The sequence below is a fragment of the Zea mays genome, chromosome 10, assembly GCF_902167145.1.
Source record: "Zea mays cultivar B73 chromosome 10, Zm-B73-REFERENCE-NAM-5.0, whole genome shotgun sequence".
Classification (NCBI taxonomy): Eukaryota; Viridiplantae; Streptophyta; class Magnoliopsida; order Poales; family Poaceae; genus Zea; species Zea mays.
Genome location: NC_050105.1, coordinates 111,152,976 through 111,168,570, shown reverse-complemented (window position 1 = coordinate 111,168,570; position 15,595 = coordinate 111,152,976). Strand labels below are relative to the sequence as shown.

Sequence of the window (15,595 nt, the reverse complement as noted above, 5' to 3'; positions counted from 1 at the left end):
CACCCGGAAAGCGTATCCTGCCCCTCGGACAGATTGACTTGCCTGTCTGCTTTGGAACTCCCTCCAACTTCTGAAAGGAAACCCTCACCTTCGAAGTAGTTGGGTTCCGAGGAACCTATCACGCGGTGCTAGGAAGACCGTGCTACGCCAAGTTCATGGCCATCCCCAACTACACTTACCTCAAGCTCAAGATTCCTGGACCCAAGGGAGTCATCACCGTCGGACCCACGTACCGCCACGCTTACGAGTGCGACGTGGAATGCGTGGAGTACGCCGAAGCCCTCGCCGAGTCCGAAGCCCTCATCGCCGACCTGATTGCCTCTCCAAAGAGGCGCCCGACGCGAAGCAGCACGCTGGCAACTTCGAGTTAGCCAAGGCAGTCAAGTCTATCTCTCTCGACCCCAGCAACGACGCCAGCAAGAAAGTCCGGATCAGCTTCGAGCTCGACCCCAAATAGGAAGAAGTGCTCATCGACTTTCTCCGCGCAAACGCCGAAGTTTTTGCGTGGAGTCCCTCGGACATGCCGGGCATACCGAGGGATGTCGCCGAGCACTCACTGGACATCCGAGCTAGAGCCCGACCCGTGAAGCAGCACCTACGCTGCTTTGATGAAGAGAAGCGCAGAGCCATAGGAGAGGAGGTCCACAAGCTAATGGCTGCAGGGTTCATCAAAGAGGTATTCCATCCTGAATGGTTAGCTAACCCTGTGCTTGTAAAGAAAAAAGGTGGGAAATGGAGGATGTGCGTAGACTACATTGGGTTAAACAAAGCATGTCCGAAGGTTCCCTACCCTCTGCCCCGCATCGATCAAATTGTGGACTCCACTGCTGGGTGCGAAACCCTGTCTTTCCTCGATGCCTACTCAGGTTATCACCAAATCAAGATGAAAGAGTCCGACCAGCTCGCGACTTCTTTCATCACACCTTTTGGCATGTATTGCTACACTACTATGCCATTCGGGTTGAGGAATGCAGGTGCAACCTACCAAAGGTGCATGAACCATGTGTTCGGAGAGCATATCGGCAGGACGGTCGAGGCTTACGTTGATGACATCGTTGTCAAAACAAGGAAAGCCTCTGACCTTCTCTCTGACCTTGAGGTAACATTCAGTTGTCTAAAAGCGAAGAGCGTAAAACTCAATCCTGAGAAGTGTGTCTTCGGAGTCCCCCGAGGCATGCTCCTAGGGTTCATCGTCTCCGAACGAGGCATCGAGGCCAACCCGGAGAAAATCGCGGCCATCACCAACATGGGACCCATCAAAGATTTAAAAGGAGTACAAAGGGTCATGGGATGCCTTGCGGCTCTGAGCCGCTTCATCTCGCGCCTCAGCGAGAAAGGATTGTCCTTGTACCGCCTCTTAAGGAAGGCCGAGCGCTTCACTTGGACTCCCAAGGCCAAGGAAGCCCTCGAAAACTTAAAGGCACTCCTTACTAATGCGCCCATCTTGGTCCCCCCCGCTGTGGAAGAAGCCCTCTTGATTTACGTCGCCACAACCACTCAGGTGGTCAGCGCTACGGTCGTAGTCGAGAGACGAGAAGAAGGGCATGCACTGCTCATCCAGAGGCCAGTCTACTTCATCAGCGAAGTGCTATCCGAGACCAAAGTTCGCTACCCGCAAATCCAGAAGCTGCTGTACGCAGTGATTCTAACACGGCGGAAGCTGCGACACTACTTCGAGTCTCATCCGGTTACCGTGGTGTCATCTTTTCCCCTAGGAGAGATCATCCAGAGCCGAGAGGCCTCGGGTAGGATAGCAAAATGGGTAGTGGAACTCATGGGCGAAACACTTCATTTGCCCCTCGGAAGGCCATAAAATCCCAAATCTTGGCCGATTTCCTGGCTGAATGGACTGACACCGAGTTGCCAACGGCCCCAATCCAAGCCGAACTTTGGACCACGTACTTCGATGGGTCGTTGATGAAAACCAGAGTAGGCGCGAGCTTGCTCTTCATCTCACCCCTCGGAGAACATGTGCGTTACGTAATACGCCTCCATTTTCCGGCGTCAAACAACGTGGCCGAGTACGAGGCCTTGGTTAATGGACTGCGCATCGCCATTGAGCTAGTGGTTCGGCGCCTCGACGCTCATGGTGACTCGCAGCTTGTTATTGACCAAGTCATGAAGAACTCTCACTGCCGCGATCGGAAAATGGAGGCCTACTGCGACAAAGTTCGGCGCTTGGAAGATAAGTTCTATGGGCTGGAACTCAACCATGTTGCTCGATGGTACAACGAAACCGCAGATGAGCTGGCGAAAATAGCCTTGGGGTGAACGACGGTTCCCCCGAATGTCTTCTCCAGGGATATATATCAGCCATCCGTCAAAATCGACGACGCGCACAAACCCGAGGAAACCTCGGCCCAGCCCGAGGTGCCCTCGGCCGCCAAGGGTGAGGCCCTGCGTGTCGAGGTGGAGCAGAATGGGGTCACACTGGTCCCGAACTGGCAGACCCCATACCTGGAATATCTCCTCCGAGGAGAGCTGCCCCTCGACAAGACCGAAGCTCGGCAACTAGCTCGGCGCGCCAAGTCGTTCGTTTTGCTGGGTGATAAAAAGGAGTTGTACCACCGCAGCCCCTCAGGCATTCTCCAATGATGCATACCGTCGCCCAAGGGCAGGAGCTATTGCAAGAAATACACTCGGGGGCTTGCGGTCACCATGCGACGCCTCGGACCCTCGTAGGAAATGCCTTCCAACAAGGTTTCTACTGGCCGACCGCAGTGGCCGACGCCACTAGGATTGTACGCTCCTGCCGAGGGTGTCAATTCTACGCAAGACAAACGCACCTGCCCGCTCAGGCCCTCTAGACGATACCAATCACTTGGCCTTTCGCTGTGTGGGGTCTGGACCTCGTCGGTCCCTTGCAGAAGGCACCCAGGGGCTTCACGCACCTGCTGGTCGCCATCGACAAATTCTCCAAGTGGATCGAAGTCCGACCCTTAACCAGCATCAGGTCCGAGCAGGTGGTGGCGTTCTTCACAAATATCATCCACCGCTTTGGGATCCCAAACTCTATCATCACTGACAACGACACGTAGTTCACTGGGAAAAAGTTCCTAGACTTCTGCGAAGACCACCACATCCGTGTGGACTGGGCCGCCGTAGCTCACCCAATGACAAATGGGCAAGTGGAGCGCGCCAATGGCATGATTTTGCAGGGACTAAAGCCGAGGATCTACAATGACCTCAGCAAGTTTGGCAAGCAGTGGATAAAAGAGCTGCCCTCGGTGGTTTGGAGTCTGAGGACGACGCCGAGCCGAGCCACGGGTTTCTCGCTGTTTTTCCTAGTTTATGGGGCCGAGGCCATCTTACCCACGGAATTGGAATATGGTTCCCCGAGGACAAAGGCTTACGACGACCAAAGCAACTAGACCAGCCGAGAGGATTCATTGGACCAGCTGGAAGAGGTTCGGGACGTGGCCTTACTACACTCAGCGCGGTATCAGCAGTCTCTGCGACGCTACCACGCCCGAAGGGTTCGGCCCTGAGACTTTCAAGTGGGAGACTTGGTACTTCGGCTGCGACAAGACGCCCGAGGGCGCCACAAGCTTACTCCTCCCTGGGAAAGGCCATTCATCATCGCCAAGATTTTGAAGCCCGGGACATACAAGCTGGCCAACGATCAAGGCAAGGTCTACAACAACACTTGGAACATCGAACAACTACGTCGCTTTTATCCTTAAAATGTTTCAAGTCGTTCATGTATCTCGCTTCCTTTACATGCATAAATAAAGTCTAACCATCAAGGAAGGATCAGCCTTGCCTTGGCAAAGCCCGACCCTCCCTCAGGGGCTAGAAGGGGGAACCCCCTCTGCGTCAAAATTTTCCTCGGAAAAGTTTTCTACCAAAACGTCTTTCGTGCCGTTCGACTATGTCAATAGCGAAGTCCCAAAAACGAGCGACTGAGACCTTGAACGGTAAGGCCGACCGAGCCGAGGGACTCCTACGCCTCCGGGATACGGATACCTCACTCGTCACCTTCCAGGAAATGCGGCTCACGCTCGGATAAGTGATTCTGCTACCGAACAAGTCCTAACGCTCGGGTAGAAAACGACTTTCGTACCATTTCGACTATATCGATAACAAAATCCTTAAAACGGGCGAGAAAGACCTTGAACGGCAAGGCCGACCGAGCTGAGGGACTCCTACGCCTCGGGGATACGGATACCTCGGTCGTCACCTTCCACGAAGGGTAGCTCATGCTCGGATAAGTGACTCTGCTACCGAACAAGTCCTAATGCTCGAAGCAAGAGGAAAGGAAACACAGCTTTATAACTCCGACATTGAAAATGTTTAGGCCTCAGCGGCCACGAGAAACAAACGCATGCTTAAAACAAACTGTTCCTGCAGGCTTAGACATCGGCAGGGGGAGGAACAGCACCCTCGGCGTCATTTCCACCCTTGGCAGAACCTGGCCCGGCCTCAGACGGCGACACGGGCAGAAGGATCTCCACCTCGAAGGAGGAAGCCAGCACCGCGCTTGGGCCCTCGACAGCCACGTCAAGCCTCTGGACCTCGGCTAAGGCAGCCTCCTCCTCGTCGGGTAAGCAATACCCCTCGCTGACCCGCTCCAGATCCACGTCGTAGTGGGAGGCGAGGACGGTGAAGGCCCGCCTAACGCCGAGGTGCAGCGCCCCGCGGAGTCTGTTGTGCACATGGCCGCCCAAGGCCCGCAGGTGACTCTGGGGGGAGCTACCCGAGGGCACGTCATCGAGGCCAAAGGCCCAGCAAAAGGCCGAGATAGCCTCGGACATGGCCACGCGGTCGGCCTCCTTCTGCTCAGCTGCCTGGGCAAGTGCCTTGCAGTTCTTAACGAACTCGTTAAGAGCCGTCTCGAACCCTGCAGACAGCCGGACAACGTTCTTCAAACACAAGGTGAAGAATGGAGACAGAAACAAAGTCACAAAGCGGGCAAAACGTACCTTCGGCCAGGGCACGCTGCTGCGAGACCACGGCTTGGGCGGACTGGGCAGACCCAACGGCCACAGCCAGGCCCTCTGCAAGGGTCCCGGCCCGAGCAGACGCCTCGGCTAGCCGCTCCGTAGCCTCAGCCAGCTGACCCCTAAGGGCCTCAGCTCGGCTCACGGCCTCGGCAGCTTGGCTCCGAGATTGGTCCCGCTCGCCGATGGCCTGGCCAAGCTCCATCTGCCGCTGCTGCATCTCCTCGGCCTAGGAAGCCACCTGCTCTCGGGCCGACGAAGCCTCTGTTCGTGCCAACGCCGCCTCTGCCCGCGCCGCCACTGCCTCCGACTTCAGCTCATCACAGAGCAGCCGAAGGTCCGCCACCTCGGCGCTCCGTTGGGTGAGGCGCTCATTGGCCTCGGTAAACGCGGCCCTCTGGGACCGCAACGAATCCTAGACATCGCTCTCGCAGCGGATGAATAGCGACTTGGCGGTGCTCATGTCTGCAAGTTCCTGAGGAAGCAAAACAAGATGTCACAAAGAATGCCCTGGTCATGCAAGGTGTACGTCTAAACCCTTACCCGGAAAGCCCTGGGAACGTCCCTGGAAAGGATTTCCATGGTCGATCGAAGCGACCTCATCGCCGCCTCGGTATACTCACAGAAACTATCCCGAGACTTCTCCAACTCATCGTTGAGGGAGAGGAGGGGCTCCGAGGTGCCGCGGCTCCAGAACCGGAGCGGCTGCCCACACTACTCATTGGGATTGAGCTGCGCAGGGGTAAGGCCGCTGCTCCCCAGGACAGGCCATGGTTCCGCGCGCCCCTCCACCGAGGCATCGGGTCCCCCTGCAGTCGATGCATTGGGTACCACCGCCGTCGACGTACTGGGCCTCTCCTCGGCTAAGGTGGCAGGCCTCCAATCACCAACCTCGGCAACGATGGCCGCCCCCTCCTCATGGCCGAGAACGGGAAGGTCGAGGATGACCACGGGCGGCGGCGCCTCAACCATTCGACGTCGGCAGCGACGGGCAGCTCCACGGGCGAATCAGTGACGGCTCCAGCAGGAGTCGATGCCGGTGCCGGCAACATGACCGGCGGGCTCGGGGCCACGGCCGCGTCAGCAACCTCCCCCGGCACGATGGCCGCTCCAACAGGGGGGTCAGCCTGGGAGGCTTGCCCCATGGCAACTCGTGCCGCCTGGGCACCCCGCCGGAGGGCGCCTTGTGCGGAGGCCAACCAACCAGCATGGCGCGCTGCAGCACCGGCCGCAGAAGCCGTCCCCGTCTTAAGGGCCTTCGTGGGGGCCAGACCAGTCGAGCCCTGCCTCCGCTTGCTGAAAGAGAGAGAGAGCAAGTTCATGATACACAGCGAAAAAACCAAAACAGAGGTATCCTCAGATACTTACCTGCTCTGGGGCAAGGCCAATCGTGCCCGCGGGGAGGCCCCTCGGGCCCCGGTCTCCGCAGGCGCTGCCGAGGGTTGCCCCGCTGCCGGCTTCGGCGCCGCTTCCACCTCGGGTGCCCGAGGCGCCGAGGGAGCGGCCTGCCAAGGCGTCGTCACAACGGACGAGGGACCGGCCTCCTACGCGGCCGGCGCGGGCACCTGCTCTTGAGGGGCATGCGGTCCGGCCTGACCCCCAAGGTCACCCCAATCATCTCGGCCAAGGGGTCAAGTACCCCCTCGGCCTGCCTCCGCTCCTCGGACGGGGACCTTGGTGTCCCAGCCCCAGGCACTGATGGTGCCAGCCCACTTCGAGGCTGGCTCGGTGATCCCTATTCCAGCCTCGGGCCCGGACTGAGGCCAAGTCGGGCCGCCATGTCGTCGTCTTCGTCGTCATCATCATCATCGTCGTCGTCGTCAGGCGTCTCTGGTGACAGCTCCAACGGAAGCCCATCCCTTGCCTGCCTCTGACGACGCTTCTCCAAAGCTTCCCGAGCTCGCATCCTCTCGTGAGCTCGGGCCTTTTCCGCATCCTTCTTCTCTTTTTCCTTCTCTACGGTGAGCCTCCGCGCGGCTCGGTCCACCGCGTCCTCCGGGACCGGTGGCCGGGAGAGTTTAAAACCCCTCAACCCCTGGGGATGAACAAAAATCCCAACAATAGGAATCAAAGACGTAAAAACTTGGCGCAAAACAGAAGGAGGATCAGACACTTACCAGGGACGCGTACCCACGATCGGGATGCATCGCGGGCTGGCTAAGGGCGCCATCATCCAGCCTCCCTACCGTACCCGCTACCCGCTTGTGGAGGTCGTCGGCGGAAAGGGGGGTCGAGGACATCTGCGAGCCCTCCAAATCGACCCCCGGCTTCATCTTCGAGAGCCGCAACCGCCGCTCTGCCAGGGGAGCACCCTTCGGCGATGGATAGCGGCGACGACCCCGCAGCGGTAAGGCCCTCATCTCGTAACTTCTGCAAGGCATGCAGAATAGGCTGGAGCTTCTCCTGGTTCTCGCGCGTGGCCCCCTAGCGCCAGTTATTACCGGCGGCGGTCACCACTCGTTGAGAAAACGACGGAAGCCTCCCGTCGTCGTTCCGGAGATAAAACCACCGGTTCTGCCACCCCTTGTTCGAAGACACAAGGGAGGCGGGGATGTACTTCTGCGCGCACCCCGGCCTCAGCTGGAGGGTGCAGCCACCGGCCCGCACCGCCATACGGACCTTCTTCGCGTCCATTGACGCGGCGAAGAACTCCGCGGAGAAGATATGGGTCCATAGGTCCTAGTGAGGGTCAATCCCCAAAAAACCCTCGCAAACCGCCGCGAAGATGGACGCTTGCGCAATAGAATTGGGGTTGAAGTTATGCAGCTCCACCCCGTAGTAGTGTAGGAGAGCTCGCATGAAGCGGCTCGCTGGCACTCCAAACCCTCGCTCATGGAAAGGGATGAAACTGACCACGTACCCCGGTGGCGGAGTCGGGTTGGCCTCGCTCCCGGGGGCCATCCACTCCGGCTGCGGCCCACCGGAGAGAGGACAGAGCAAACCATCGGTAACAAGGGCCTCCAGATCCTCCACAGCAACGGTGGAGAAAGGCCACGGGTCGCATGGCGGAACGACGGTCACCTTGTCAGCCATCACCGAACGGAGGTGGTGGAGGTGGAGAGGATGAGGTGCGCGGTTTTCTCTTCTCTGGCTATTCTCTTAGGTTGCAAAAACCAAAGCAGAAGGCAAGCGCAAATGGTAGGGTAAAGAACCGCCGTGGGCCCCTCTCCCGGGTATATAAAGGCCCTGGCGAGATCCACCCAAAACTTCGCCCGTCGCGAAATTCAAACTCGAAGGTGAGACAGTCTTTCTGTTCCTCGAACGACTCGCGCACGCGCAACAGACGCCCCGCGAATCGCCCGTCCCGTCGCATTAACTCCCTGGCAGGGCAAGCGACACCTCTAGCAGGCGAAGCGGGTGACGTTTCACCTCCGTCATGATGACCGCGTCAAAAAAGGTGCGTCGCATTATTTAAATTCATATCTTTTTCCTTCCCCTCTTTCTCTCTCTTGCCACAGGGATCGGGAAAGGGGATATTTCGGAAAAGGATCCTTCTCAGCGAAGGAAACGGACCCCAAGCCCTCCTACTGATCAGGGGTTTGAAGGTTGCGCCCTCCGGGGTTTGGCAACCGCCCCAGAGCACTCGGGCTCCAAGCCCTTTACTGATCAGGGGTTCGAAGGCTGGCCCCTCGAAAGGGTTCGACAGCCGCCCAGAGCACACAGAGTCAGGGATGACCCTGGGTACGTCTGTTACATGGCCGAGGCTCGGGCTATGCTCCCGAGGTACCCTAGGACATTTTCGAGACCAGCAGGAACAATTTTGTAATGGAATCCCACCGGAGGGAGGCACCGAGCCCTCAGACCCTATCAAATGGGCCTGGGTCCAGCAAATCACCTGCAGGTACTTTTGGAGCGCGCCTCTAGGCCACTAGCCGACCCTTATCGAACGGGGCTCGGGCGTCCACTCGGATTACCCGTTAGCAACTCACTGGAAACACCATGTTCGGTGCCCTCCGAGGGTAACACGGCGCTTCCCCCCTTCCTCCTTGCGGAAAGGCGATGAAGGGGCGTACAATAAAAATCAAGACGGTCCTTGATCGTCCTCTCGCTCCGTGCAGAGGCTCGGGGGCTGCTCTCGCACCAGGCTACGGCCAAATCGTCGACCACGTCGACAAAGCAGCTTAAAAATTCGGAGCCTCACCACGCACCCGGGCTGCGGCCAGGCCACATGAGGGAATAACAAGGCCGACCGAGGCATAACAAACGAGAATTAAGACCTCAGAGGAGTCAAACCACTCCTCCGAGGCCTCGGGGGCTACACCCGGCGGGTGCGCTCGCGCGCACCCGTCGGAACAAAATATAACCGAGAAAGGTTGGTCCCCTTGCAAAAAAATCCGGCAGAACCTCCAAGCGAGTGCCTACACTCCCTTCGAGGCTCAGGGGCTACTGTCGGGTACCGTAATTAGGGGTACCCCCAACACTCCTTAAACTGGCTGCAAAACATCTTCAGAACATACCATGTAGACCGGTAAGCGCTGTTCAAAGTTGAAACCTCAAGGACACGATCTCGTCACGCCTGAGCCCAGCCTCGGGCAAGAACAAAGGTCTCGGACGGATTCACGCCTCGCCCGAGGGCCTCCTCAGGCAGTGGGCGCTCCCTCGGCTCGCCCGAAGTCCAGCGCGGGCAAGCTTTGTCATACAGCGGCCCCGGCCAAATCGCCTCACCAACCGACCGTATCACATGCGCATTTAATGTGGGGATCGCCTGACACCCTATCCTGGCACGTGCGCCTCAGTCGGCAAGGTCGAAGTGACCGCAGTCACTTTGCCCCTTTACTAACCGTTCTGACAAGGAAACAACACTGTTCACCCCACTCCGGCAACTGTGCCAGCCACCAGGGAAATTTCTAACAACAGTCACGGCCTTTCCCGAGTTTGGCCTCGGGTGCAACAGGGAGCTCCGCCTCGCCCGACCCCCGGCCTCGGCCTCGGGAGAAGGACTCCGCCTCGCCTGACCTCGACCTCGAGAGAAGGACTCCGCCTCGCCCGACCTCAGCCTCGGCCTCGGAGGAGTCGCCGCCTCGCCCGACCTCGGCCTCGGATCAACTACGCTACAGGGGATACATCATTACCCTACCCCTAGCTAGCTGCCTTAGGCTATGAAGGAACAAGACCGGTATCCCATCTAGGTTACTCCGGTAGCAGGTAATGATGGTTCCCCGCGTGCGCCCATGACGTCGGTTGCTCTCAACCCCCTACGGAAGCAAGGAAACGTCAACAGGATCAATGCCGCACCGCTAGCTATGCTTCTACAGGGCTCAAGGCACTTCTCCGACGGCCACGTTAGTACATGTACAGGGCTCAAGCACTTCTCCGCCAGCCACGTTAGCATATAGCTACACCCCCATTGTACAGCTGGGCCATCTCCTTGTATCTATAAAAGGGGATGTCCAGGGCCTTCCTGAGGGAGGGGGGCAGAGCAGAGACGCACAAACAGGTAGAGTAGGAGAGACGCGGTGGAGGCTAACTCAGACACCTCACCCCAGAACCGGATCCTCTCTCTCTCTCTCTCTCGCGCGCGCTCTCCCTCACGACGCTTGTAACCCCTACTGCAAGCACCCCCGGTGCAAGATAATATAAGCCTCATCCCTTCGCTTGTGTTCCATCTTGCATCAACCCATCTGGACAGGGGCACGCGACACTAAATTCACTAGTTGGTCCGGTTGAGGGTCCCCCAGGTCCGAAACACCGACAGTGATTGTTCTTGAGGTTGACTTGTCGGCTCTTTGCCTTCACTATGACAAAAACAATGGCATGTCCTTATATGATGCAATTGGAATTTTCGATGGGAGGGAGAGATCCGCGGGCGTGGAATGGTGGCTGGGAAGGGGGCATGTTGGTGGAAGGGAGAGGTCCACAACCAAGACACAGTGAAGGCAAGGAGCCACACCTGCCTGTTTGGAGGCGAGATCCGCACCATCGCTGGGCTTAGAGGATGGGCGCCATCAGCGGCCGTAGTGGCGAAGCACGGGAGGCTGGCGGTAGCAGCGGACACGGTGGTGTAGCACGCTTGTGAGGGCTGAGGGAAGGTGGGGGCATTTCGTTGTGTCCAATAAAATCCATAAATTTTGTTCATGTTATTGTACAGGAATTACACGCATGTTAGACAAAATACAAAGTTTATATTTTTTCTCATAATATAATATAGATTTGTAAACTGTTTGCATTATCTAAATATGTGTAACCCATACAGATTTGTACATGAATTCAATTTTTTGCACAAAATATTTATTAATCATGGGAACAAAAAATTTCACAAACTATCTCTTATTAAACCCATGTCATAGGTATTACAAACAAAATTAATAGACATACAATCGAGCCTCATGTTGCTTTTAGTTGATCAATAATAGTACGATATGTATTCTATCATTATAATACAGATTTGCAGAAATTTTAGAATCTATCTACGCCTTTGTTCTTCAAGAAATGTAACAGCAAACTGATGGTTGTTCCGTGCCACCAAAGCTTTTTGAATTGCTACAATGAATGCCACAATTAATCACATCTACACGTAGTTCATGATATAATGAGAACAATCACGATTTAAATGTAACTAATTTTTTAGAATATACTTAATTCCAAAATAATGGGTGTTGTGATGGAACGGATTGAAGTGTATTGCAGTATGATCCGAAGACTCGAGGCACTCTAGAATTACACATTTAAATCTCTGTTATGAATCATTATAAAGCAAAACTTAGTGACGGATGTGTTTGCAAGTCGTAAACATATGTTGTACCTTTTCTTCTGAACCGCCTAAACATAGTCCCAATTATTATGCCATAGTCCTCCTTAGCCAACGCCCAACGGAGTGCATTTTTGTTTAGTAAGTCACCCCAAACTTTAATGATATGTAAAGACCACCTAGGACATTGACTTTGGTAAGAATAGGTTAGTAATATATAGATTTGACATCATATCCATAATTACTGAAATATACCTAACATCCATTATAACAATCTTTCTGAATGGACCCCACATTGTGCGATGAATTGTATCCAAGTGGACTACAATAGCCATAATGTCTACAAAAATAACAATTCAAATGGATTAATACTAAATTTTGTGTAAATGATGTTTTCATAATTTTAAGAGATCGAAATATTCTTACCAACTAAAGTCCCGTTTGGCAACTAGGCAATATCAGCAAGGTTCAAGAATATATGTTTTAGGAATGGCGGCATTTGAATTGGAACAGTATATGGCTCCACGATAGTTTGTTGGTTGAGATACAATTCCATTGGACCATTTAGATGTCAAAAATTAAATTCACCCAGATGAAGACCAAACTTTACGTTATGCATTTTGTAAACATGCTTTTCATGGAGCAAATTGTTGAAGTGTTTGACAGTATCATACCAAGATGTCATGGCCTCGATCTTGGCTCCCTAATAATATTTCAATAGGAGAAGCCAGTGACATTATGAAGATCAGGAAAATTTGTAAATGAAACTTAAAGAATTGTTGTCTTACATTGATGTCAAATAAAAGGAAATGTTGTCTGTCACGATAATGTGGTTCAATCAGGAATTTAACTTCTACCCGTGCGACAATACTGTATTTCCGCGGTAGCCCATAAAAATCTTCATCATGGTAGTCGTCGAACAACCTGAAGCTATATTAAACATTGGACTAAATAACAATCATAGTTTTGATAGACAAATCTTGTGTAAATATTTATATAACTTACATAGGCATCCTTTTTAGGCGGTCTGTTGCGGCTCTTTCACGGTTCAATACGACCGGTTCCATCAAAACCTTGTATCCTCTAATAGAATTTAAATTTAAATTTAAATGGAACACATGTTATACTTTTGCGGTTCAATATTCTGTTGTTGTCTACTGGTTCATGAAAATATGTACTCAGAAGCTCAAAAAAGTTATTACTTTCTAAAGTATTTTATTCTCATTAATTCTCATGTCATCAGCGAGTTTCTGATCAATTATCATGACGTTTACTTTCTAAAGCCATTTAATCTCATCAGTCCTAATGTCTTCAATGAGGTAATGATTTCAAGTGAGCTTCTATAGACAGTCTCCCTAGGTTGTTATATCTTTGTTCAGGTCTGTTGACGTGAGAGGTACTATGACACTGCTACAGATAACTGCCAAGGCTTCTTAAAAAATGTGAGCGGTTGTCTCACAGAGCAACCGATGTAACCAGAGAACATGAAGAGAAGCACTAAAGGTGTTTGCCTTTGTGTTGAATGGTAGATTCAGAAAAGAACATGAAGAGAAGCAAATGACAAAGAGAATTGTGAACGGATGCAAGTGCACCGAACTCAAAGTATACTACCAGCTAAGCCTCCTCACTATCATTTTTATCTAAAAATTAGCATCAACTGATATATACCGGAAGAATGCATATAAACTTTATACCCCAATAAAAACCCCCCAATACACACAAGCTCGACATTAGAGGAAGCATATGAAAAGCAAGAGGCTACTTTCATGATGATGAAAACGAACCAAGACCAAGTTGTTAGGTGTGAATTCTGTTATATTATCTAGCCACATGCTCTATATTGTTGTAGTCTATAAAAACAGAGGAACATATGCATCATGATCATCTTGTTACTATAGAAGAGCAAACTAATTAATGTCACTGTGTTCACTAATTCCTTGCTGCCAACCAGTGTGATTGTGGGGGCTGAGTCCTCAACCTTCTCATAGATAATAATAATTATAAATTTATCTTGTTTTCTTCCATACTATTCATGTTCTTACACTTATCAACCATTAATGGATTACATATTAAAATGAACATTATACTAAGCAAAGGGGGAGTAGGAGATGTGCAAAAACAATCATGCTAAACTTTGATAGTAGAACAGAGCATCTCTAAAATGCTTCAGTGGATCCAAGAATGGGAGAGCCTCTATTCGTCGACAAGCTAGGAAATTATTCAAAAAATCAAAGTTACATTAGAGGAAGCATAAGAAAAGCAAGAGGCTACTTTCATGATGATGAAAACGAACCAAGACCAAGTTGTTAGGTGTGAATTCGGTTATATTATCTTGCCACATGCTCTACATTGTTGTAGTCTGTAAAAAACAGAGGAACATATGCATCATGATCATCTTGTTACTATAGAAGCACATACTAATTAATGTCACTAGGTTCACTAATTTCTTGCTGCCAACCAGTGTGATTTGCAATTCTTGTGAGTACATAAGACACATTAAACGCAATCAGTATTTAGAACTGAATAAAAACTGGAAATGCAACCAATTAAAATAAAGATAGGAAGGAGCACAAAAGAGTACATGCTTAATTTATTAAAAGAACAAGTTCCACACTGAGGCTCTAAATGAGGTCTTGGAATCTGATGACAAGTTTGGGTTCATTGTCATGGATGGTAATGGTACTCTTTTTGGCACACTAAGTGGCAATACCTGCGAAGTGCTTCACAGATTCACTATTGACCTCCCAAAGAAGCATGGTAGAGGAGGATAGTCTGCTCTGTGTTTTGCTCGGCTTTGCATGGAGAAACGCCATAACTATGTCCACAAAACAGCTGAACTTTCTACCCAGTTTTTCATCAATCCAGCTACAAGTCAGCCTAACGTCGCGGGCCTGATTCTTGCCGGTTCTGCTGATTTTAAGACTAAGCTGAGCCAATCTGACATGTTTGATCAATGACTCCAAGCCAAGATACTTAATGTGGTTGATGTTTCTTATGGTGGCGAGAATGTATTCAACCAAGCTATCAAGTTATGTGCTGAAATTCTAGCAAATGTGAAGTTCATTCAAGAGAAGAAGTTAATTGGCAAGTATTTTGAAGAGGTCAGCCAGGATACTGGGAAATATGTCTTTGGTGTTGATGCACTATGAAGGCTCTTGAAATGGGTGCTATTGAGACCCTAGTAGTGTGGGAAAATTTGGATATCAACAGATATATCCTCAAGAACAGTTCTACTGGGGAAGTTACTACAAAACATATGAACAAAGAGCAGGAAGCTAATCAGAGCAATTTCTGTGACCCAATTACTAATACTGACCTAGAAGTTCAAGAAAAAATGTCTCTCTTGGAATGGTTTGCCAATGAATACAAGAAATTTGGTTGCTCGCTGGAGTTTGTAACCAACAAGTCTCAGGAGGGATCACAGTTCTGTAGAGGATTTGGTGGCATTGGTGGTATGTTGCGCTACCAGTTGGATATCCGTTCTTTTGATGAGCTATCTGATGAGGATGATGTGTATGAAGATTCTGATTAGCAATCAACCAACCTCATGCCTGTGCTGGCCCATGGAAGGACGCAATAGCTCGATCTCGCTATACTTTCGCTGGAACACAAGAAAAGCAACTGTATGAATCTATCTGTGTTAAGATATGTTTTCAGCATTGTTATTCCATACTATTTATGTTTGATCACTCATCCCCCTCACTGTTTCAGATCGGAAGATCATGGGACAGTGTCATCCTCTCTAGGAGGAGCTTGAGACTAAGATAATTGAGTCATAATCATGGCAGTAATGTGACAAGAAGAATAATTATATGTCAGTTCTAATTACTAAATGGAGAAGGAAGATTGGCTTGAGCACAATAATGCAATAAGCACATTCTCTAACAAGTAAATATCATGCCACATGCTCTTTTGAACAAATTACTTCTAGTAGCAAGTAATTTTGACCTAGAACTGACATTAACTA

At 51.7% G+C, this 15,595-nt stretch overlaps 1 pseudogene; it reads left to right on the top strand.

Annotated features, from left to right (window-relative positions):
• Positions 1-10,753: 10,753 nt before the first annotated feature.
• LOC103642704 (eukaryotic peptide chain release factor subunit 1-2-like) lies at positions 10,754-15,257 on the top strand (annotated as a pseudogene).
• The last annotated feature ends 338 nt before the right edge of the window (positions 15,258-15,595 follow it).